The sequence below is a fragment of the Oryctolagus cuniculus genome, chromosome 5 (genome assembly GCF_964237555.1).
Source record: "Oryctolagus cuniculus chromosome 5, mOryCun1.1, whole genome shotgun sequence".
NCBI lineage: Eukaryota > Metazoa > Chordata > Mammalia > Lagomorpha > Leporidae > Oryctolagus > Oryctolagus cuniculus.
The window spans coordinates 149232271-149256490 of record NC_091436.1 but is presented as its reverse complement, the minus strand read 5'-3'; the positions used below and the strand labels follow the sequence as shown (position 1 = coordinate 149256490).

Sequence of the window (24220 nt, the reverse complement as noted above, 5' to 3'; positions counted from 1 at the left end):
TGGTAATGAAACAAACCATTTGAACATTATCAAATGTCTTAATCAACTGTCCTGTATTTGCTTGCAATATGAAAAAAATCCATCTCTGAGGCCATTTAGACCCTTTTGCCCTAAATACACATACACAGAGTTAGGAAAGAAATCCTGTATCCATTTTATCAATAATTTATTATTTTATCAGTGAACTGTACTTCACCCCAGTTCACTGAAAATTTGCAACATCTTTCATTTCCATGTGCTTATGAACTTCTTGAAGCTCATATAAATGAAAATGAAAGATGCTAAGACATAGGCCAGTAGCTTTTGGTAAGCTCCACCCCAACTCCCACCCACCCAAATGCTGCTGAACTTGTCATTATACTCCTAATACTTGATAATTCTTTGACCTTGTAAAAAGAACTTGAGTTCCATCATGAGGCCACCAAGTTTCTTTGACAGTCCCAACAACATAAGACTACAAAAGAAGCAAAAAGCATGGAAAAAGATGTGTGAGATTTAACAGACTGTTTACACAGTTTAACCAGGATTGATGGGCTAACCTTTGTAATGGACAGCTCCTTGAAAACAAAGCAGGAAACTCCACTGCTTGCACTTAAGAAGTCCAGAGAGTATCAAAAGTTGTCTTCTCACAGTTGAAATCTTCTGAGTTTTATCTTCCTGTTTTGACGGGTGGTCTTGACGAAAGGCCTGTGGAGTTATAAATTCTCCCATTACTCACTCTCTCAGGTAACCCTACGGGAACAGGAAGGAAGTAAATCTTGCAGTCCTGAACTTACATCCCTTAATCATACACACGCATGCCCTCCAAAGCCATAAATCACCAACTCTCATCGTAGCACCATGATTCACACCTGAAACAGAGCAGAGAGCACAAGTATTCAGAAACGCCAGGTCCAGAGGAAGGTATCTTAATACATGACAGATAATAATGCTTGGGTACACCAGTGTTATCTTCCCTCAAGCAGATATCACATCAGCAAGTGTGGCGTTCTAATCAAGGGTCATCAGCTGTGTTAAAGGCAAACTGTACAGAGAGCAGAGCTCTCCAAACAAAACATTGCAGGACTCAGCACCCTTTCTGAGCCTTATTAAACCCAAACATCCATATCATGCTAACCCATGTGGGCATGACTTTAACTAGAGGAATTGGCCCATTGTTGCGTCAATTTTCCTCTAATTAGCTCTGCAGGGCAAAAACAAGACCCATCATATGTTTTCAGTTGCTATGTCATTTTATAGAAAGGGTTCACGTGAATTTACGCAGCAGTGGTTAAGAATCAAAACACACCACCAATCCTGAAGGAAACTATCTTCTTGGTTATTGGATTTTCTAAAACTGTGTGCACATATACTACACCTTGCACAAAGGCTTTTGATCGTCAAAGAGCCTTCCTTTATTTTGATTACAAATTTATTTTGATTGCGAATTGTTCTCAGGTTTATGTGAATTTTTAGGAGTTTGGAGGGATTTTCCTACTCAGTATGCAACTGCATTGCCTCCACTGGTCTTGCTGTGGAAAGCCAGGAACAGGAGTGCATGCTCAGTACTTTAAAACACAGTTCAACTCTCTCTAGCTGGGGAGATAAGAGTATCAACTCCCGCTTGCCAAGTAAATGCTGAAGGAACGGGCCAAATGATGGAAAATACCTCCCCTGCAAGCCCTGCTCAAGCTTCCTGTGGACGTGCACTGTTACTGCTCTGTGCCCCTCACGAGGGCCAGCGCGCGTCATGAACTCTTCCATCAGCTCGGGACCAGCAGGACACGCGTGCAGTGGTCTCTCAGCGCCTGCATTTCAGAGACTGATGAATGGATGCTAATAAGGGCTCTGCCTGCAAGACTGACTTTCAGGATTTGACTCTCTGACCTTAATTTTGCATCATTCAAAATGCAAAGCTAAGGCTCACACTGCATGAAGAAATGACACTTTTCCAGCAAGAAGCAGAGGGGGCTGACAGGCGATTGCTGGAACTGCTTTTCAGCAAAATGGCTGCCTCAAGGATTAGGCTCTGAAATGGCTGAGAACAGGGATTTGCAACATGAAGAATGACACGAATTCTTGACAGCTGTGAATATATACATAGGCGAAAAGCATCTTTCGAATAAAAACCATTGTGGTGCATTTAAAGGGAGTAATGTCATTGATAACAGTTTTTTTTGTTTTTCAATGCTACCACACTTTTAAGGTTGTTTTATTTTATTTTATTTTTTATTGATTGTAAGGGCTTTCTAATAAGATTATATGCTCTACATTGTAGGGCCTAAAGCTCTTTGCATATAAATGAGCAGTGGTCTGCTCACCTTTCAGTACAGGAACCTCTAACCCAGAATCCATCAGCATTTTATTTTTTAAAAGCAGCAGCAGCAGTATCTCCTTTGACTTTGGGGTTGTGCTGTGGAAGCACACGCGCGTGCGCACACACACACGCACACACACTATACTTTTCTCCAATAAGCCTATACTAACTAGTATCTGGCATCCATAATCGAACATACAGCCATAATACGTTCTTAACAAAAGGAACCCACCGCAATGAGCATTCCACCACAAAGAAACACATTCAGCTTACCAGTGCCATGAATTACTTTTTGGATGACAGATTTTTTTTTTTTAATCACACTTGCGTTATGTTTTACCTCTAGCTTTAAAACGGTGCAAATGGAAGGAAAGTGATCTAAGTAAACATTCCCCTGACTCTCATCAGGGTTAGGAGAATGTTATTTTAGACCTAAAGAACAATGCAATATAAACCACAGATGCTGGTGCTTGTCAGAGATGAAGTGTCCAAAGATTAACCCACAGCAACCCATCCCTGCGCTGCATTCCAGGGGCACTTAAATGTGAACACAGGGAAGACGCCTTTAGCTAAAAATGGAGATGTCAGGCAGCTGCATGTCAGACTTTAAAAATGATCTTTGGGAAATCTCAAGGGCTTATGCTACCCTAAAATTGCAAATACTGACATCCTTTTTTTTTTTTTTAAAGCAATACCAGTAAACCACACTCAAGGTCAGAAAAAGTCTACTTGGCCACCTGAATAACTCTGCCATATTTGGTAGTCAAAATTAAAAGGCAGAGAGTTAAAAGTAGTAGTTAAATGCTAGATTTCCATTTGAAAACTTAAAATCGGGGCAGGACATAAACCAAAATAAGGACAAGTCATTTAATGGCGTTTAGTCAGCTCCCTTGTTAAATATACACTGATTCATACAGACACTCAAAAAAAGAGTACTAAAGTTAACAAAGATGGCAGATGTCACAAACAGGCATGTTTATGGAGCCATTACCTAGATATAAAACAGTCACAGAACTGTGAGGTCTGCCTCAGGTAGGCTAAGAGATCCTTGAACAGCGTTAAAACAGTAAAGCATATGAAGACGCACACATAGCGAGGAGGGCAGTCAGCAAAATGTCACTAAATTATATCCTTACAGCTCTGTCCTGCCTTGACGACGCATCCCCTTCAGATACACACACACGCACCATGCAGAATGCAACCAGAAAGGGCTCTCCAAGTCTGCAACCAAAATGACAGCCCAGAAGGTTGTGGGTTTTATAAATGGTGGTTTGAGATTTAGGTTTAGTTTCTCTGTCTAAATAAAATATCCATGGAAATGTTCTCCTGACACGATGGAATCACAGAAAAGGAGATTTACAGACCAAGGGGCTCACCAATTTCTTCTGATCAAAAGTAGTGAGAAGACCAACTGGTTCACAAGCCCTTTTAGCTGCCACTTGATTACTTGCAGTGAGATGTAAAGCTGGGTTTATTGATTTACTGGGAAACGTTTCCCATATCAAGTTCAGCAGCTGAATAATGAACCATGGATATTCAACTGCAATTACAGAAAAACAATGCTCCAAAGCATAAAATCATATTTCCAACATGAGACACTTAAAGGAGAAATCTGGAGGAGAAGACAAAGAGAAAAACCCTGCAGAGGAGAGTGAAGTTTTTCATTACCCTCAAGGTATTGCTTAGGATGAATGAAGCTCAGATTGCAAAAATGAGGGCCTCTCTGGCATTCCATCTTGCAGGTCCTAACATGGATACAGCCAAACAGCCCAAGCAAACCGCTTCTGCAAACTGACAAATTTACCATGGTTTACTGATGAGTGCTCTGTATCAGTATCCTACATATACATGAGTATCAAATATACATATATGTTATTTTAAATCCACCACAGAGGTTGTGAATTAATTAAGAATTATATGGCAGGGCTGGCATTGTGGCACAGGGAGTTAAGATACTGCCTGCACTGCCAGCATCCCATATGGGCACTGGTTTGAGTCTTGGCTGCTCCACTTCCAGTGCAGCTCCCTGCTAATGTGCCTGAGAAAGCAACAGAGGATGATCCGAATGTTTGGACCCCTGCCACTCTTGTCTAAGACCCAAATGGAGTTTCAAGTTCCTGGCTTCAGCCTGGCCCAGCTGGAGCCACTGCAGCCATTTGGGGAGTTAAACAACGGATGCAATCAATCAATCATTCAATCAATCTCTCTCTCTGTTACTCCCCCTCGCTCTAACTCTGCCTTTCAAATAAATAAATCTAAAAAAATTATATGGGGAAGCATAAATGCATAAATATGTCTTTGTATCTCTACCCGACTGGATAACAAGAAACTCCTGGAGCTGAAAAGTTCAGAGACAACTTGCTATCCCAGAGCCTTAAATCCATATCTTATGGCAGTATCGATGAGAAAATGAAGAGGGGCACTTCTACTCTTGAGGACAGAGCCAGAGGCTGGTATTGTGCAGAGGGTTAAGCTACTGCTTGCAATGCTAGCATCCCACTTTGGGGTATTGGGTCACGTCCCAGCGCTGCACTTCTGATCCAGCTTCCTGTTGATGCATCCTGGGAAGGCAGAGGAAAAGAGCCCAAGTGCTTGGGTCTCCTATGTGGGGGACCAGGGTGGAATTCCCAGCTCCTGGCTTCAGACGGCCCAGTTGTGGCTGTGGTGGCCATTTGCAGAGGAGATGGAAGCTCACTTTCTCTCACTCTGTCACTCTGCCTCACTAAATAAATAAATATCATTAAAGAAACAAACAACAAAAAAATGGAATAGAACCAGCAACTCCTGTCCTCCTAGGAAAGCCTTGGCTCATGCAAACGTGCTTATGCATTTGGTATGTTTGTGCAGTTTGCCAGTTCGCTAGGTTTGACTCCAGTAAGATGGCTGAACATTTTGTTGATTCACAACAACTCAAGGCTTAAAATGCCACATTAAAGTAACCTGACCCCAGCTGAGTGATAAAATAGAATGAACCAAGTACAAAGTCAAAAAGGAAATAAAATCTCCTAAGAATTCTACAAACCTTTGTATATATCCTCTACTATAACAGCTAGCTGTATCCCTAGCATGATTCAATAAATGTCCACAATTGTTACTAAAAAACCAGGTGCTTCAGGTAAAGGCCCAATAGTAAAGCTCAAGTTCAGTTAACCTTTGCTTTGAACATACGTTTGTGCTTGAAACGCTTCTGGTGATAGTCTCTGAAAACAAAACAAAAAGACAATACAAGACCACCACCACCACCACCACCACCACCACCAAAAAAAAAAAAAAAAAAAAAAAAAAAACTGTTACTGAGGACAGGAACACTTTTTGGGAAAAGATTTATTTATTTATTATTTATTTATTTGGAAGGCAGACACACCGAGTGAGAGGCACAAACAGAGATCTTCCATTCACTAGTTCACTGTCCAAATAGCCAGAGCTGGGCCAAGCCAAAGCCAGGAGCCAGAAACTCCATCCTGGTCTTCTACATGTATGGCCAAGGCCTACGCACCTAGGCCACCATCTGCTGCTTTCTTAGGTGCATTACCAAGAAGCTGGGTCAGAAGCAGAACAGCGAGACTCCAATTGGCTTTCTGATACGAGATGCCAGTGTCCCAAGAGTAGCTTAACTGGCTATATCACAACAGGCTCCTAGGGACCATTTTAATATCCTCTTCTAACACAATAATTGATTAAATAATAGCTGGTGTATTTACCTGAAATGGCTCAGCCTGCTCCTGTTTATGTAACAGGAAAGTCTAAAGGATTCTAACCAAAATGTTCTCAAGTTAGTCTCATTTTATTATCAATTGGCAAAGAAAAATTTTACAGCTCACATAGTTATGATGCAAATCAATGTCTTAATCACAACTTTACCTTACTTATATCCAGAGATAACATATTCTTCCAAAACCAAATACAGTGAAGAAATGGCATGAAAGGGCAGGTATTTGGTACAGCAGTTAAGATACTGCTTAGGATATCCACACCCCATACTGGAGCATCTGGTGTGAATCCTGGTTCTACTTCCAACTCCAGGTTTCTCCTAATGCACATACTAGGAGGCAGCAGGTAATCACTCAAGGAGTTGGGCCCTGACACCCACACAGGAGACCTGGACTGAGTTCTGCTGTCCTGACTTTGGCTTGGCCCAACCCTGGCTGATGCAGGCATCTGGAGAATGAACCACTGAATGGAAGATAGATGGTTAGATATCCCTCTCTCTCTAATTTTCAAGTGAAAATTTAAATTTTTTTTTAATTTTTAAAAAGAAATTTATCATTTGAAAAATTCCTTCTAATAAACATTTTGCGGCTGGCACTGCAGCTCACTAGACTAATCCTCTACCTGTGGCGCCGGCACTCCAGGTTCTAGTCCCAGTTGGGGCGCCGGTTCTGTCCTGGTTGCTCCTCTTCCAGTCCAGCTCTCTGCTGTGGCCCAGGAAGGCAGTGGAGGATGGCCCAAGTGCTTGGGAGGAAGCACCTGGCTCCTGGCTTCAGATCAGCACGTCAGCCGTAGCGGCCATTTGGGGGGTGAACCAATGGGGAGGAAGACCTTTCACTCTGTCTCTCTCTCACTGTCTAACTCTGCCTGTCAAAAAAAAATTTTGCCCTTATCTTGTACATCATAGATTTTAATGTCTTAAAACCTTACTTTGAGTGTAGCAGGTAAAGCTACTGCCTGCAGTGCAAGCATCATAGATGGGCGCCAGTTCATGTCCTGGCTGCTCCTCTTCAGATCCTGCTCTCTGCTATGGCCTGGGAAAGCAGAAGATGGCCCAAGTGTTTAGGCCCCTGCAGCTGCGTGGGAGACAGAAGAAGGTCCAGGTTCCTGGCTACAGATCAGCCCAGCTTGGGCCATTGCAGCCATTTGGGGAATGAACCAGCAAAAGAAAGACCTCTCTCTCTCTCTCTCTCTGCTCCTACCTCTGTAACTCTACCTTTCAAATAAATAAACCTTAAAAAAACAAACCAAAAAAACTTACTTTATACCAGGTATCTTATTCCAAATAAAATGGCTAATTGGAAAACTAGATTTCTCCAAATACATTTGCTGTTATTACACAAATGTCCATCATCTTTCAGAATTAATGGATGGGCAGTTCCAAATGAAAGCCAGCTAACTAAGCAGTTAGCCTGAGCGCACACACACTGCCAGTCTACTCAATTGGTGACATTCCTGGGTAAAGGTCTATTACGAAACTCATATCTTCCAGCAAGTCTTCCAGCCAAAGCTTTCTTGCTCCAGAGCTTTTACTTTCTCCCTACAAGCCCAAGAGGAAGCAACACAACACGCACCTATCGGCTCATGAGAAAGTTCATTAGATGGTGCCCAATGTCAGAACTTTACAGCTCTGCATCTAATAAAGGCCTCCAAGGCTGAGGAATAGAGAATTCTGCATTAAAAAAGAAAAAAGAAAGAAAAAGAAAACATTTCTTTCACTTATTTGAAAGGCAGAGTGACAGAAAGCAGAAGAGAAAGAGACAGGGAAATAGATCTTCCATCTGTTGGTTCACTAACCAGATGGCTACAACAGCCACGACTCGGCAAGACTGAAGCCAGGGGCTAGAAATGCTATCTGGCTCTTGAATTTGGTTCACAGAGACCCAAGTATTTGGGCCATCTTCCAAAACTTTTTCAGGTGCCTTAGAGCAAGGATCTGGATTAGAAGCAGAACAGCTAGGACTTTAATCGGTGCTCATATGGGATGCTGGCATTGTAGGTGGTGGCTTAATCCATTGATCCACAACACCAGCCTCCAAAAGTCCACATTTTTAAAATGATTCTTACCACGTTTGGCCAGAGTTAGAAATTTGGCTTGCTAAGCACATAAGACTACTTCAAATATTTTGTGGAAAAATTGATTTAGATGCTTATTTTGGTGCAAAAAAATCTGAAATCCATGCATAGTTCGTTCATAATACTCATTTCCCATGAACTATTTGAAAACCCCTCATATGTATGGATGTCAGGTTTGTTTAGTTTTTTTTTAATACACCAAATTACACTTACCATTTACTTCTCTTTTTTTATGAAATTTTGAAGCATCTTCATCTACCTACAAGATGTTCTGTAGCACCAAAAGGCCCTACTGGCCCCAACCAACATCTTCCTGGGATGCTCGTTAAAGACCTGAAACCCCCACCATTGCTTGGAGTCTTAGGTATCAAAAATCCCCTTGATAAAATTCCCAGGGGTGTCATTGTGGTACAGTGAATTAAGCTGCCACCTGCCACACTAACATCCATTATAAGTGCAAGTTTAAGGAGATGGCCCAAGTCCTTGGCTCCTGACACCCACATGGGAGACTCAGATGGAGTTCTAGACTCCTGGCTTCAGCCTTGCCCAGCCCCAGTTACTACGGTCATTTGGAGAGTGAACCAGCATGTGGAAATCTGTCTTTCCCTCCCTCTCTCTTTCTTTTTAAGATTTATTCATTTACTTGAGAAGTAGAGTTAGATAGACAGACAGAGGGAGAGACACAAAGAGAGGTCTTCCATCCACTGGTTCACTCCCCAGATAGTTGTGCCTGTCTGAAGCCAGGAGCCAGAAGCTTCCTCTGGGTCTCCCACACAGGTGCAGGGGCCCAGGGACTTGGGCCATCTTCTATTGCTTTCCCAGGCCATAGCAGAGAGCTGGATCGGAAGTGGAGCACCTGGGACTTGAACTGGCACCCATATGGGATGCTGCCACTGCAGGTAGCAGCTGTACCTGCTATGCCACAGAGCCAGCCCCACGGCATAATCTTCTGAGCAGGTAAGTCATGGTAGGAGTGGGGAGTGAGAAAAAGATCTAGTTAGGGAGAAAAATGTACAGCCAACATGGCCTGGACCACCAAAGGCTGTAGGAGATTTGAGACAATGGGAAAAATAAGCCCAGGGAAAGCCGACGAGAACAGACAGAATTTTAGTTCCTTTTGAAATAGAAAATGTTGAGAGTTGGCTTCCAGTAGTTGAGAGAATCTCAAGACATACTGTTTAATAATCTATACTGTCAGACAGGTAAAATCAACACACACTAGCTGGAGAAGCAGAGAACAGAGGCTGGCTTCGCTGTCATGCCTGGAACTCTGCCCTCTCTCTCCCCACGCCTGGATATCAGCCAACCCAGCCTCCCCTTCATCCGCCTGGAGCCCTCACACCTCCCTCCTTCCTCCTTGCTCTTTCTCTTCTCCCCTTCTTTCAAAAAACTTCAGGAAGAAGAATGCAAATACTCCCTGTAAGTAAAAGTAGAGCCAGTGTTTTTCAAAAGTCCTTTCCACTGAAAATATTTACATTTAGGGAAAGTGTAGCTCTGTTTACCTCCGAGCACACAGACACGGGAACAAGGGGGCAGGGGGAATCCTGGTCTATTGACTCCCAGGTGTGGCTTACGACACCAGTACCAGGATTTCTCACAAGTTACTTTTGTCAAGTCACTTGTATTGATGATTCAGACCAACACTTAAAGTCAATTCAAATAGCAAAACACTGTCCTTTGAGTTGGGATGATTTCCGGTCAGAACTGGAAGATAAGGTGAAAATGAAATTCAGATCAGAAAAACAGCAGAGGCCGGCGCCGCGGCTCACTAGGCTAATCCTCCGCCTTGCGGCGCCGGCACACCGGGTTCTAGTCCTGCTCGGGGAGCCGGATTCTGTCCCGGTTGCCCTTCTTCCAGGCCAGCTCTCTGCTGTGGCCAGGGAGTGCAGTGGAGGATGGCCCAAGTGCTTGGGCCCTGCACCCGCATGGGAGACCAGGAGAAGCACCTGGCTCCTGCCATCGGATCAGCGCGATGCACCGGCCGCAGCGCGTCGGCCGCAGTGGCCATTGGAGGGTGAACCAACGGCAAAGGAAAACCTCTCTCTCTCTCACTGTCCACTCTGCCTGTCCAAAAAAAAAAAAAAAAAAAAAAAAAAGAAAGAAAGAAAGAAAAAAGAAAAACAGCAGAGGAAATACATCACCACTCTCTCCTACCAAAATTGCCTCTAAAATGCCTCCCACAACCAGGAACCTGAAATGGTTACTGTGGCAAAGTTGCCACCTAGGAGAGACATGGGTCAGCACTATCCAACATGGTTGCTGCGGTGACCTGCCTGTTATAATATCACAACAATAAAATTACCATGGCTGACACTTCCACGCTCATCATGCACCTGACTCCATGCCACTTCTGATAGTCTAAAAAGGCCCGAAATCAGGAAGTCCCCAAATTCCGGAAAAACTCCAGACCTCAGAAAGGGAAGACCTCAACGCTGCTGGGTTGCAGCTCATCCTCCAGTGTGCCACACTCCCTCCTGAGTGTGTACGTTCACTTTGCTAGTAACTCTTACTCCTCTCCCAACATTTATTTGTATTTCATGCTCAAATTCTTTCCTGACTTGGAGGCAAGGACCTGGATCCCTCAGTCCCCCAACACAGTTTCAATCTTTTTATGTGTCCAGATACTCAAGAGGATTTAACCAGCTAATGTTAAGATTCCAGAGACCTGGGCAACAGATCACAAAACCCTGCCTTATTTCACCTGGGAGGCTGAGTGACGTCCTGAAGTTCATACCTCCATTTGCAGTGGTTATGGGCAGCTCCCCTAAAGAAAAGTCTCCAGAGGCCCGGCGCCGTGGCTCACTTGGTTAATCCTCTGCCTGCGGCACTGGCATCCCATATGGGTGCTGGGTTCTAGTCCCGGCTGCTCCTCTTCCAGTCCAGCTCTCTGCTGTGGCCCAGGAGTCCAGTGGAGGATGGCCCAAATGCTTGGGCACCTGCACACACGTGGGAAACCAGGAGGAAGCACCTGGCTCCTGGCTTTGGGTCGACGTAGCTCCAGCCATAGCGGCCATTTGGGGGGTGAACCAATGGAAGGAAGACCTTTCTCTCTGTCTCTCTCTCTCACTGTCTAACTCTGTCAAATAAAAACAAAATTAAAAAAAGAAAAATCTGGGTTTTAAAACATCACCTTCTTTCCCATCTTCTCTTCTTTTTACCCAGAAATGTCTCAATCTACTCTGCACACAATTAGGCATTAGCTTACTCAACATCAAACCGCTTAAGAGAAAGCAAAGCTAAACTGCCCATCAAATCTTAAGGTTCAAGAGTGAATTCTGGCCTTCCTGTGCCTTCTAAAAATTCCACACACCCTGGTAGAAGAGCTATGTTCAGGTCTGAAGCTCCTGGAACCTCAACTCCACCAACCCTTACGCTCTAGGTCGGACCAGAGAAAGAGTTCTTGGAACTAGCATGGTAAATAGAGTTAGGGAATATCACTGTGTTCTTAGAATTGTATGTACAAACTATATTGAATCTGTTAAAAACTAAAAATCAAGAGAAAAAAGAAACAGCCCAGTTTTGTAGATTAAGTAGAGATAAACACAAGACACAGCAACAAGTTCTGCTTTTATAGGGAAAAGGAGACAGAGAAGGAAACGAGACAAACAGGGGAGACTGAGGAAGTGACAGGCACGGGGGTTAAGGCCCCACTCCCAGCTGCAGGATGAACACAGGCTTGGCAGACAGCTCACGGCAGGATTCCTGAAACGTGTTCTTCACAGGATCTAGAAGCTTCCCAGCCCCTCATTATCCCTGCACTTCACAACACAAGGAGAAAACCACAAAGAAAACGGTTTTCAGAACCCAAGGCAACAGGAGGCACACTTGATGACTCCGGACAGGTGCGCTCAGAGAGGAATTTAAGATAGGCCCTCTCTTCACCACTGGAAAGCATTGCAGCAAGCAAGCACCACGTGCTAAGGAATTGGCTTCTGTGCTCCTGAGGGTCAGTGCTCTTCCCGAGTCTGAATTCTCTCCCCGTGCTCCTCTGGCTCTGTCCTGACAGCCACTCTACTGCCCCCACGAAACGCAACCTAGTGTTGGGCTTGAACCAGTCAGACCTCACTCAGAAAGCAGAAGGGGAAACACCACTTGTTTAAAAGAGAAAATGATGATGATGAACAGTTGCTCCATGGTATAGAATTTCAGTTTTTCCAAGACCTAGTATTCTGGAGATTGGTTGCACCAGAAAGTAAATATATTTCACACTGCTAAACTGGACACTTTCAAACAGTTAACATGGTAAGTTTTATTGAAACAAAAAATAAATGCATAAGAAATATGTGTAGCCCATTAACTGGAAAAGAAACTGCTCTGTTTTCTAAATTGCCATTGCATCTTTACTGCATTTTTTAAAGTTATTTTTTATTTTTATCTAGGAGCCTTTTATTTATGGCATACAAACTTCATGCATTTCATAAATAAAAATTTAGAAACATAGTGCACCCACACTTCCACCCTTCTTCCTCCTCCCTCTCCTATTCCCATTCTTACTTTTTACTAAGATATATTTTCAATTAACCTTATACACATACGATCGACTCTACAAGGCATTACTTAATGTAATGTTGTTAGCTCATTTCATCCTCTGTAATAAGAACCACTGGTATCATCCCTTGATTCACAGACAAGGAAATTGAGGCCCAAAGTCATTAACTTTTTTTTTTTTTTTTTTTTTTTTTGCAGAGTCACAGAAAAACAAATTGCTGGCAGCTATCCATGTTTCACCCTCCTTCACCTCTCACACACATCCCTTCTCTCTCTTTTTAAGATTTATTTACTAATTTATTTGAAAGGCAGAGTTACAGACAGAGAAAAGTCTTCCATCTGCTGGTTCATTCCTCAAATGGCCACAACAGCTGGACCTGAGCCAATTCGAAGCCAGGAGCTTCTTCCAGGTCTCCCAGGGGCCCAAGGACCTGAGCCATCTTTTACTGCTCTCCCAGGCCATAGCAGAGAGCTGGATCGGAAGCATATCCCTTCTCTTTCAAAAGAGAAACTCTACTGCAATACTGGCATCCAGTATAGGAGTGCATCCTGGTTGTTCCATTTCTGATCCAACTTCCTGCTAACATGCCAGGAAAACAGCAGAACATGGCCCAAGTACATAGGTCCCTTTCACCAACATGGCCAATCTGGATGGAATTCCTGGCTCCCGGCTTTGGGCTGACCCAGCCTTGGCTGTCTCGGCCATTTGTGCAGTGAACTAGCAGATGGAAGACCTCTCTCTCTCTCACTTTGCCTTTTCCATAATAAATAATTTTTAAAAAGAAAGAAAAGAAACCTTCTTATAGAAGCCATGGCCCCCTCCTAACTTCCTTCATCCACCCTCTACAAGCAGGCTTTCCCCCTACCCCACCCAACCCCACCCAACGGGTCTTACAGCTGCTCAGCTGTGTGAGCTTATCTTCACTTGGCTCCTCTGCGGCCTGGGATAGGGTTGCCCCACCCTTTCCTTCTGGAAACTATCTCCTCCCACTGTTTTCTGCACACCCCTGTAATCCTCCTACCTGTCTGACCACGCCTTCCTTATCATGTTCTTAAGAAACTGATTTTCTTCCCCAATTTCCACTCAAACAATGGCTAATTGATGATTAAATGAGTTGTTAAGTGACATTTGCTTTACATTTATTTCACACATTCACAGGGCTCTTGGGAAGCTTTTTAACAGGGTCTAAAACCTTGTGGAGTCAGTTCTCCAGGGTTCTTCCTGAAGACCCATTTTATGTAGCCTACAAAATGATTTAGAACACAGTAAATCTTAACAAAGACTTATTCAATTTAATGTTAACACTTAACTAAATCCTCACATTCAAAACCATTTTTCCTAGCATATCCTTCCAGTTTTTATTAAGTTTCCAAACAATTCAATTGTTACCTTCATTCCAACCCCAGTCAAGGGTCTAATATAACTAAAGCAGTAGAAAACAGGTAAAATAGCTAAAAGCAGTAGAAAAAAAAGTTCTCCAATTTACTTACTGTGTAATTCTCAGATGCCTGCCTTGTCCCACTGCCTCTATTTGACCCCAGGCTATTCTGCAACAATTGCTGCAGGATTACTGCCATTCTTCCGCTGCACTGTCTCAACTGGAATTTCTGCTCCCAAAGTGTCTCGACCCAATACGCAAGCATTAAATGAGATTAGACCATTCAAACAATTCCCTTGTGCTTTCTATTCAATTAATGGAGCTAAATACTTGAAACTCTAATAAGAAGAAATTAGAAGAAGCTCAAAGGTGTGTGCATTTCAAGGAAGCTAAATTTGGGAGAAGAGTCCATTAAGTTAGCTTTAGACATAACTTAGCACGACCTCTCACTAAAAAGCAAGCTACACAATGGCATCATTTGGTCCCCAGGTACCTCCCCTTAAAGGTTTTGCTTTACCCACAGGCCTCTGTCACTGTTCTCCACTGCATACTGACCTCCTAGATGTCTTCCTGTGAAGTCAGTGCTCAGACATTGCTAGGCTGTTACGATATACTCCACAAAAATCAATGGTGTGGATCCTGACCGGTAAATGAGCTCCCCTGGTGTACATGGCGATCCACAAAGCATCAGGTACTGATTGGCGAGTTGTTGCCTTTAAGGAACTCTTGAACTTAGTTTCCATGTGTTTGATTTAGATATTGAGACTGACTTCCCTCCTCATTCCATACATCTGACCAACAATGGGCTGGCAAATTCTTACCAGTCTGTCACAGGGACAACATCCAAAATATTGCACAAAATTGGGATGATACAGTTTCCATAGAGAATGACAACTCTTGGACTGTGAATTTGGGGAGAAAGTTGACTGGTACAAGAATGGGTTAATTTTTTCTTAAGTCTAGTGTGTGTGTGTCGGGGGGGAGATTATATAAACATAACCCACTGGTAGACCAAAATAGGACATTTAAAAGGAACACGGTGGAATTCCATGTCAATTTTTGATAAAATTATTTTTCAACAAATGAAAGGTCATTCTTTGCTGTGTTGGTGCGTGAGGCTGACCCAGCGAGCATCAATTTTTAAGATGGTGCAGGCTTTCTAAAAATATCTTCTTACTTTTAAAGACTGAGAAAAGAAAAGCCTTTCTAAACTTCTCCAAGTTATAGTAAGCATATTTTCTTTTTTTTCTGGGGTTGTTTTGGATTACATGTATATTTGTTGTTAAGGCTTTTTCATTATTTTCTTATTTTATGGAACACATCTGGAAAGTCATCACTAGCAAGCTAGAAGGCTAGACAGTTGCCTCTGAAGTTCAAGTATCTCAAAGGGACAAACTCCACACAGAGAAAGCAGACACACACCAAGGGGGTGAATGGGCGGAGAGAATGGGGTCCGAGGAGAGGAGTCTTTTATGATAGTCTTACTGCAGAATTACCCCATGCATAGTAATAATAAAAGAACAGGCTGACTTTTTAGTCCATTTTATTACAGTTTTTATATTCCCTACAGACAAAGAGCCCTCTTATTGCCTGTAAAGGAAGCTAAGCACTCCACGGCCCTACTCTTGGGGAAGCGCACGTCACACTTGAACATATCTGAGGCCACCACCTCCATGAAGCCTACCTGCCGTAGACATCCACATTCCCTCTGTATTCCCAGAACTTCTCTATCCCTGGACTCACTACATGACTGTCACTTTCTGTTTATTTTTAAAAATTCATTTATTATTTGAGAGGCAGAGGGTGAGGAAAAACAAAAACAGAGAAAGGAAGTGATCTTCCGTTTGCTTGTGCACTCTCCAAATGTCCACAATGACCAAGACTGGGCCAGGACAGAGCTGGGAGCCAGGAACTCAATTCAAGTCTCCCACATAGGTGGCAAGGACCCAAGTACTTGAGCCATCACCTGCTGCTTCCCAGGGTGTACTAATAGGAAGTTGGAATTGGGAGTGGAGCCAGGACTCAAACCCAGGCACTCCAACACGGGATATGAGCACCTCAGTCTGTGGCTTAACCACCAGGCAAAACATCCATCCTTGTCTACCTTTCATTCTCCCCGCTAGATTATGAGGTCTCCCAGGACACGGGCTCTTCCTTTACTTTCCCAATACTTCCAAATGCCTTGCAGAGTGCCTGAAACCCAACAGGCCCCTGGTGGAGTCATTAATTGAAACCAAATCCTTTGTGCACCTATTACTAACCAGGCCCCAGTCTAGGTGCTGAGGCTGCCTCAGTGAACAGAGCAGCCAAAAGCCCAGCCCTCCTGAAGCCTTTATTCAAGTGACATCTGCACTAGTGCATGGACATTAGAGAGAAAAAACCTCTCTTCCTGGCAGCCTGGAAATTCCACTCAACGAAACACCAAAATAATCACACAGCTTGCCTTCACACGACTCTTTCAGACAGCGAAAGTCAAGTCCGAGCCCTATTTGCAAATGAAATTTACAATCTGAGAATTATCAGTTGACACATTATTAATTTCCCTTTATCAATGATCAATCTCAAAGAATGTGAGATAGGCCCCTTTTCTTTCCACCATACATCAATTAGGCCCACAATTTATAACACCTCCTTGGATACAGCCACAATTATCTTCAAAAACTGAAAACTGTGTTTAATGAGACGCAATCTTCCATTGCCACTCAATACTAACAACAACTATTATCTGTAGAATACTCATAATGTTCAAAATCCTTTCATTTTAAATCTGTTCTCTCATTTCAATCCTCACATAGGTTAGGCCCCAGCAAGGGTGGGGAACCTTTTTTCTGCCAAGGGCCTTTTGGATATTTGTAACATCATTCACAGACCACACAACATTATCAACTTAAAAATTAGCCTGCCATAGATTTATTGAATTTTGAGCACTGCCTGCAGTTGCCTTGGCAGAGCCAGACTAAATAGTTTTGTGTGCCTTACACAGCTCACAGGCTGAACATTGTCCATCCCACTGTTAGGGTTCCTTACTCTCTTATCTCCATACACGGTGCTATGAGTGAAGACTCACAGAGAGTTTGTTATTTGCTTAATTTCACCCACCTAGTAAACTGCAAAGTTAAAACCAGATCTAGATATATACATCCCAATACCAACCTTCATACTATTTTTAACCACATTGTACCCTTTATAGGAAAAGACTCAGGTTGAAAATACAATTGGAGGGGCCAGGGTTCTAGCATAATGTGTTAAACTGCCGCTTGGGGCCCCCATGTCCCACTTTGGAGTGCTGATTTGAGTTCTGGCTGCTCTGCTTCCAATCCAGCTCCCTGCTAATGTGCCTGGGGAGGCAATGGATAATGGCCCAGGGGACAGGATCCCTGTATCCATGTGGGAGACCCAAATGGCATTCTTACCACCTGGCTTTGTCGTGGATGGGCCCAGGCCTTTGCAGCCATTTGGGGAATTAACCAGTGGATGGAAGATTGTGTGTGTGTGTGTGTGTGTGCACACCTTACTATCACTCATCCTTTCAAATACATCTTCTAAAAATATAGAACTGAAAAACCCTTCATTATTCTTTCTGATACTGTCCTCTGTCTCTCTCTCTCTCTCTCTCTCTCTCTCTCTCAAACACAAACATACACACACACATACATTTAGAGGTCCACAGGCAAACCCACCCATTACTAGCAAAGAGGTAACCAGCAAACTGACTACTTTGTACGGTAGTCAGCCAGAGAGTAGACTTCTAGACAATCCTCCCGTAGTAGCCTACATAATCATCATACTCGCGTATTACTAAAACGACAGGGTCAAAGACAGGAAACTCCATTCTGCAACTTCCTGCAAGGTAAGAACTGTGTCATAATCCTCAACATCCCTTCAGGTTCGTACCAGGTCGCCAACAAATACTGAAAGAACAAATCAATGATGATGCTACTACGTGTCAACTGTGAAGACTGGTTTAAGAGTTTCTATTAGATTTTTCTGCTTTTTCTGCATAGCCTCCTCCTAATGAGATGTTGAGCCATTTAAAGACAGAGATGCTCTCTGTGTAAATCACGCGCAGAACCCCAGATGGTGTCATGCTCATGTGGCATGTGTGTCGCATCAATATTTGCTCATTGATTTGTTGCTCAAATACCACTACTGAGTTGTGTTTGTCTGGCAAATTGCGTGATTTTAATAATTAGTGTCTGAGGTGGGAAAATGCCTTTTAAAAAACAGGACTGAATGTTATATACTGAGAGTGATACTGGTCTGTGGAAGTAGACTAAATGGATATACATTCCCATAGCAAAAAAAATGAAATGAAAAATACATGTAGATTAAAATCTCCATAAATAACATCACCTTCATTGCTTTAAACACACACACACACACGTGTGTGTGTGCACCCAATTAAGGAAGCATATCAAGTAACAGGAATAACTTCAACACTACAGGGAGCCTGAGGAACCTCACTATATTTACCTGCAATGCAGCAGAAGCACCAACTATTGCCCTGGTAAATGAGAAAGGCTCATTCTCACATCTATAATCGCTACATTTTATAAGGACTCCTCTGACAAAACACATCCACTAAACACATCCACACTGTTTGTTAGACACCTAGATTGAATGAGGTGCTATGATTAACCAAATTTCCAATTCACTAAAGCTTAACCAGAAAATAATTCATGGTTCAAGTCTTCTGACTGGGGTGGGGATATGGGATCAGAAAATTTTAGAATTAGCAAGTACAGGAGAGATCATGCAATTCAATCTCCTACCCAATAAAAGAAGTCTTTCTGTAGTTATCATTGAGATCTTTAGGAAATTCATTAATTAGTCTGTGTTCCATGTAATGAACATAATTTAATCTTTCTCTGAATATAAAGAATTTTCAGGTACTGCAAGGTCATGTTTTGAATCTGAATCTCTAATGTACCAAACTGCAGTTGACACTGTCATCAAATACTGGGTCAAAAGCACACTGACCCAAGGATGTGCCCAAGAAAGATACTTAAAAACTTTATTATCCTTTAATGTTATATACAAGAGTACTTCAGAAAGTTCATGGGTGGGCATTTGGCCCAGTGGTTAAAGTACCACTTAGGATGCCTGCATCCCATCCCTGCAGCCTGGATATGAGTCCCAGTTCTCCTCATTCCAGCTCCTGCTAAGGTACTCTCTGGAAGGCAGCTGGTTATAGTTCAAGTACTTGGGTTGCTACCACCCATGTAGACACCTGGATTGAGTTGCTGGCTGTTGTAGGCATTTAAGGAGTGAGGCAGCAGACATAAGATCGGTCTCTTTGCCTTTTCAAATAGATTTTTAAAATTTTTTGATTCAAAGTTCATGCAAGATGAAATTACAGATAAGTATATTCTGGGTGTAAAAACAGGCATGGTAAAAATCCAAACACGCTCCTATCTCTTTCTCCTAAGAGAGATGGTTCAGAGAGAACATAGGTTGATTAAAGATTTTGAGTTCTGGTTATCTGGAGCTTAATTTTTAGTTGAGAAAAATATTTCGATACTATGAGCTCAAGCAGTCAGATCACACCCAAAGGCAATGATGCTGTTAATGCTTAATTGAAAACTCTTGTGAATTATTAATGATAACAGCATAATTTCTGCCTTCAGATAAATACATGTTTATTTCAGTTGAGGCTTGTCCAATGATAAGACTATATTGTAATGACAAATTAGTATGCCCTTAAAAGGGAAAATAGACTTACATTACTGTATACAATAGGTGTAGTGTTGAAAACTAGACCATGTGGAAGATCTTTTTTGTCAATCCCATTACATACAAAATGCTCTAGGTGATTTCACAAGTCAGAGAATCCCACAATAACTGCTCCATCATTCCCACACCCCCACCTTGATTTCTATTTCACTTGCAGTTTTCAATCTTTGAATGCTAACTTTTGGCAAAGAAGAGCACAAATTCAGAAGATATCTTTTCCAAGAACAACTTACAAGACACTTGAAGGCACACAACTGAAGTGCATCCCAGAGCCACATTTGCTCAGACCTGTTCAAGCAATATTTGCCTGATGGACAATGTGGCTACCACAAAGTGAGCAAAGAGGAAATCACAGTAGGAAATGAAATCACCGAAGTGGTGAGATTAAACAGTCGGGTGACACAGAGTCTTGCAGGCACCTCATCGAGACCAAGACCCTCATTTGTCCCGCTGCTGAAAATGTTGCACGCTGAGAGTTCACGGCTGCAGAGCTCTCCAGGAACTCCAAGGCAATGGACACTGTAATCCTCCTAAATTCACATCTCTACACAGCAAGGCCCTACGCAGACTGCTGACAATTTCTACAGTCCTGAGTTTTCAAAGTTTTTACAGCCAAGCTTAAACATATACTTCCACTTTTACAAAGGAGAGGTAAAACAGGACCCTAGGTGCAGTTCAAAAGTTGAGGAAATATTTAAGAAAAGTGTTACGGGGCCCAGCACCGTGGCTCACTTGGCTAATCCTCCGCCTGCGGTGCCAGCATCCCATATGGGTGCCGGGTTCTAGTCCCGGCTGCTCCTCTTCCAGTCCAGCTCTCTGCTGTGGCCCGGGAGGGCAGTAGAGAATGGCCCAAGTGCTTGGGCCCCTGCACCCACATGGGAGACCAGCAGGAAGTGCCTGGCTTCTGGCTTTGGATCGGCATAGCACCAGCCGCAGCAGCCACTTAGGGGGTGAACCAACGGAAGGAAGACCTCTCTCTCTCTCTCCCTCTCTCTCTCTCTCACTGTCTGTAACTCTACCTGTCAAATAAATAAATAAAAAATCTTTAAAAAAAAAAGAATAAAAATGTTAATGACACAAACTCACAGTTGGCATCCTCACCTCTTAATCTCTCTTATCTGCTTCCAATCCTGGCTGGTCACACACACCTAACCATCTCAGCTATAACGGTAAGAGACCTCTCACCCTTCTCATCTGCTACCTACCACCCTCTACATACAACCCACCATAACCGCATCACAACCACCACAAAGTTCCACTTTCAATTTCATTTCCAAATATTCCTCCCATCCATCTCCTCCTGCCTATCCCCAACTGCCCACGCCTCAGTCCAGGTCCTCATCCCGTCAAGTTTTTAAACAACCACACAATTGGATCCCCTAACTGCAAGTCTCTTCCTATTCCGCAGTCCCATCCATCCCCGACCTGGTAGAAAGAGTATTTGACTATCATATACACATTGCCAACTATATGCACATAACATGACTCCCTTGTTCAAGATCTGACCTAAGCTCTCTGTTCTGTGGCCCTGTCTTCCACCAGGCAAACCTGCCCCTCTTAAAACCCACCAATAGCAAATAACTAGTTAATGTCTTACCCCAGAGTGTTTAAAACTCAAATCACCCTGGTAACTAAGGAATAGCTCACTCTTCCTAGATAAGATTAACTCAACCTCATTCTTTAAGAACCAATGACAATATTTCCCTAAAAGTGCTCCAATTCCAGCCCCTGCCAAGAATGGATTAGTTGTACTCCTACTCTTATTAAAAGCACCTATTTCTGTCTCTACCTCACTCCACTCCCACCTAAGTTCCTTGATGACAAAGACCATTCCTTATTCACCCGAGTGACTAATAGATGATAAGCTATGAGGGGAAAAAGGGCTGAACTTAACTGTTTACCACTGCCTAATGTTTACATAAAGGAGGCTATGAAAGCATAAAGAGGAAAAAAAAAATAACCACAGACTGGGGCAAGAAGAGAAAACAAACTCATGAACAACAGAATGGAGTTCTAAAATAGCAACAAAAACTTCAACAAATGCCAAAAGTATTTAGGACTTAAAAATATTTATAGTTTCCTGGTCTCAACATACTCCATGTCCCCTTCGAAAGGATCATACAGATTCAGAAAGCCAACTGGGACTTATGGCTATCTTCTCCCAGAAAGCAACACAAGCAAAAGCCCAGCTGTGGATAAGAAAGAAAACCTCCTGAACATTCAGCCTAGGACTACCTATAGTAGAGCTGTACCTGTGAAAATGTGAAGAACACTTCTCAGGGTTAATTTCCCTAAAATGTTCATGTTATTTTCTTCCTGTGCCACTACAAGAGTTTGAAGACATGAAACAGAACTGATGATCCCTGTAGGTGTCAAAGGGGAGCTCTATTTATAACAAAAGTATCCATCCAAAGGAAATTTCAGTGTTAAGAGCCCCCCTTTGACCCCTTTCCCTCTACCCCCTACTACTCAGAGGCCTTTTCCTGAAATTTGCTGTGATTTGAATACAGGCTGTCCACCAGGGTTCCCGTGATGCAAACTTGGTGCCCAATGTAATAGTACTGGTGGACCCTTTACCAGGTAGGGTTCAGGATCACAACTACCCTTACAGACCACTTTCATGGGATCTTAAAGAACGAGACTGAGTTAATCTCACCTAAGAAGAGTGTGGTATTTCCTAGGTAGAGGGGGTGATGTGAGATTTAAACGCTGTGGGGTAAGATGTTAACTAAAATTATTCGGTGCTGATGGGGAAGGGGCTAGAGAGGAAGGCAGTAAGGCTGGTCTTGCAGGGTAGGTTGGGTCTTACAAGAGCAGACTGTTACAATAGAGCAAGTCCGGCACTACCCTCGTCTCTTGCTTCCAAACTTTGTCTAGACTTGCGTCCACTGCACAGTATTCACGACAAGCGTACGAACAGGAAAAGCGAGAAGAGGGAGAGAAATGCAGGGCTTTGGTCAAGTCCACGTGCGCTGGTCTAGCCATGCAGTCATGTGGTTTCTGCCGGGCTCCTGCAGAAGGGCACGTCCTCACAAAGCTTCCATGAGCTCAGTCCGGAGGAGGAGACGGGCAGGACCTCTGAGCAACAGCCCTGCCAAGAGTATTAGAGTGGAGTCAGCAAACACAGCCCAGGACACAGACACAGCAAAGATTCCACAGGCAAAACCACCAAGGGCAAAAGTGGCCCAGCTTCTGGGAGACCCGGTAGTTAGAGGAAAGCCTTTTTTTAAACTCAGTGGAAAAGGCACACATACGGCAGGCACCAGTATAATTACTGAAGCCACCAGGCCTGTCTGCCAAGCTGGGTTCATGCGGCCTCTTGACCAGGTTTTGGTCTTGGCTTCTGCTGCGATCTGGTCCCACGGCTCCTCCTGCTCCCACTACTAAATAAACTAGCAGATGCTTCCTTCATGTACTACAAACCCTGGGCGATCTAGCTTCTCGTTTGTTTTGGCATCTACTTCAAATGGTAGAGCATCTGTGCAATGGACCAAAGGACTCCAAATTCTACTCCAGGGTTACTTTCAAGAGTATATTTCTATATTTCCAAAGACCGCTGTGCATTTTCCCATCAAATATTTAGCGAGTGTGATCTTGACGCAATCTCGAAGTGATTTTTGTTCCTGGTCTTCTCTAAGCCAGCACCCATCGTGTTCAATTGCCGGAGTGGGAGGGGAAACCGGGTGTGCTTTCAACTCTAGGCAGCATTCCCTTCATCCTCATTTCTCTACCTTCTCCGGACAATCCCAGGCCTGTGGCTTCGTCACCAGCTGTGTGTCAGTGACTCCCAAATTACTCCACCTCAGACTCTCGGCTGAAGCCCAGACCCAGCTAGTCAAAGCCCTGACGGACATTTCAGATGGAAACCACGGGAAGTCTGACTTGCCCATGTGTCCTATCATCCGCCACTTCCTCCCGCCTCCCACCTGGAGTCACCTCTGACTTCCCTCTCTTCCTCGGCTTCTCATGTAGTCAATCACACCACGAGGCCTGAGCCACGCTCTGCTAGCCGAGAGAGACCTTCTGCTGTCAGATGTGAGGACGCTTCCCGAATGTCTCACTCCTCCCGGCTCTCACCGGCGATGCTGGGCCCACCGTGTGAGTTCAGCTAATGCCCTTTTCATTCTTTCAGATCTCCCTCTAGGCCATGCTTCTATACTCCAATTTCAAAAATACTAGAGCGCGTTGAGCAGGATCTGGTTCTTTATATCTTTGGGGGAAAAAAATACTCATTTTATGAAGCCACTGTAAACCTTTCTGAAGTTAGAGCGGAAAGGAGAAGCTCACATTTCATGACAGCAGCATCTCCAAGAGAATTCTTTCAGAATGAAACAACCCAGTTCATAAAACTACCCAAAAGGAATCAGACAAGTCAGTTAAACAGTAACAAGTTGCAAAGCCAGAACTAACCTGGAGACTTAAAAGGCAGGTTGTGGCGGGAATAAATTTTTTTTTTTTTTTAAAGTTAGCCATGGTGAAAGTCCACCAACTGATCTAGTGACCCTCGACAGTTACAGGCACCCACACACCTCCAGGCCAC

At 43.4% G+C, this 24220-nt stretch overlaps 1 long non-coding RNA gene across 11 annotated transcripts in view; it reads right to left on the bottom strand.

The window, feature by feature from the left end:
- LOC103349704 (uncharacterized) overlaps positions 1-24220 on the bottom strand; it is a 451983-nt gene that overhangs the window by 243498 nt on the left and 184265 nt on the right. For 7 of the 11 annotated variants that reach the window (XR_011388773.1, XR_011388767.1, XR_011388768.1 and 4 more), the window contains 2 exons: positions 777-851; positions 540-687 (listed from right to left, as the gene is read on the bottom strand). The exons of 1 other annotated variant lie outside the window; for it this stretch is intronic. This is a non-coding gene — a long non-coding RNA (uncharacterized lncRNA). The remainder of the gene's footprint in view (positions 1-539; positions 688-776; positions 852-24220) is intronic. 3 more of the 11 variants (XR_011388772.1, XR_011388771.1, XR_001794204.3) reach the window with 1 other exon arrangement.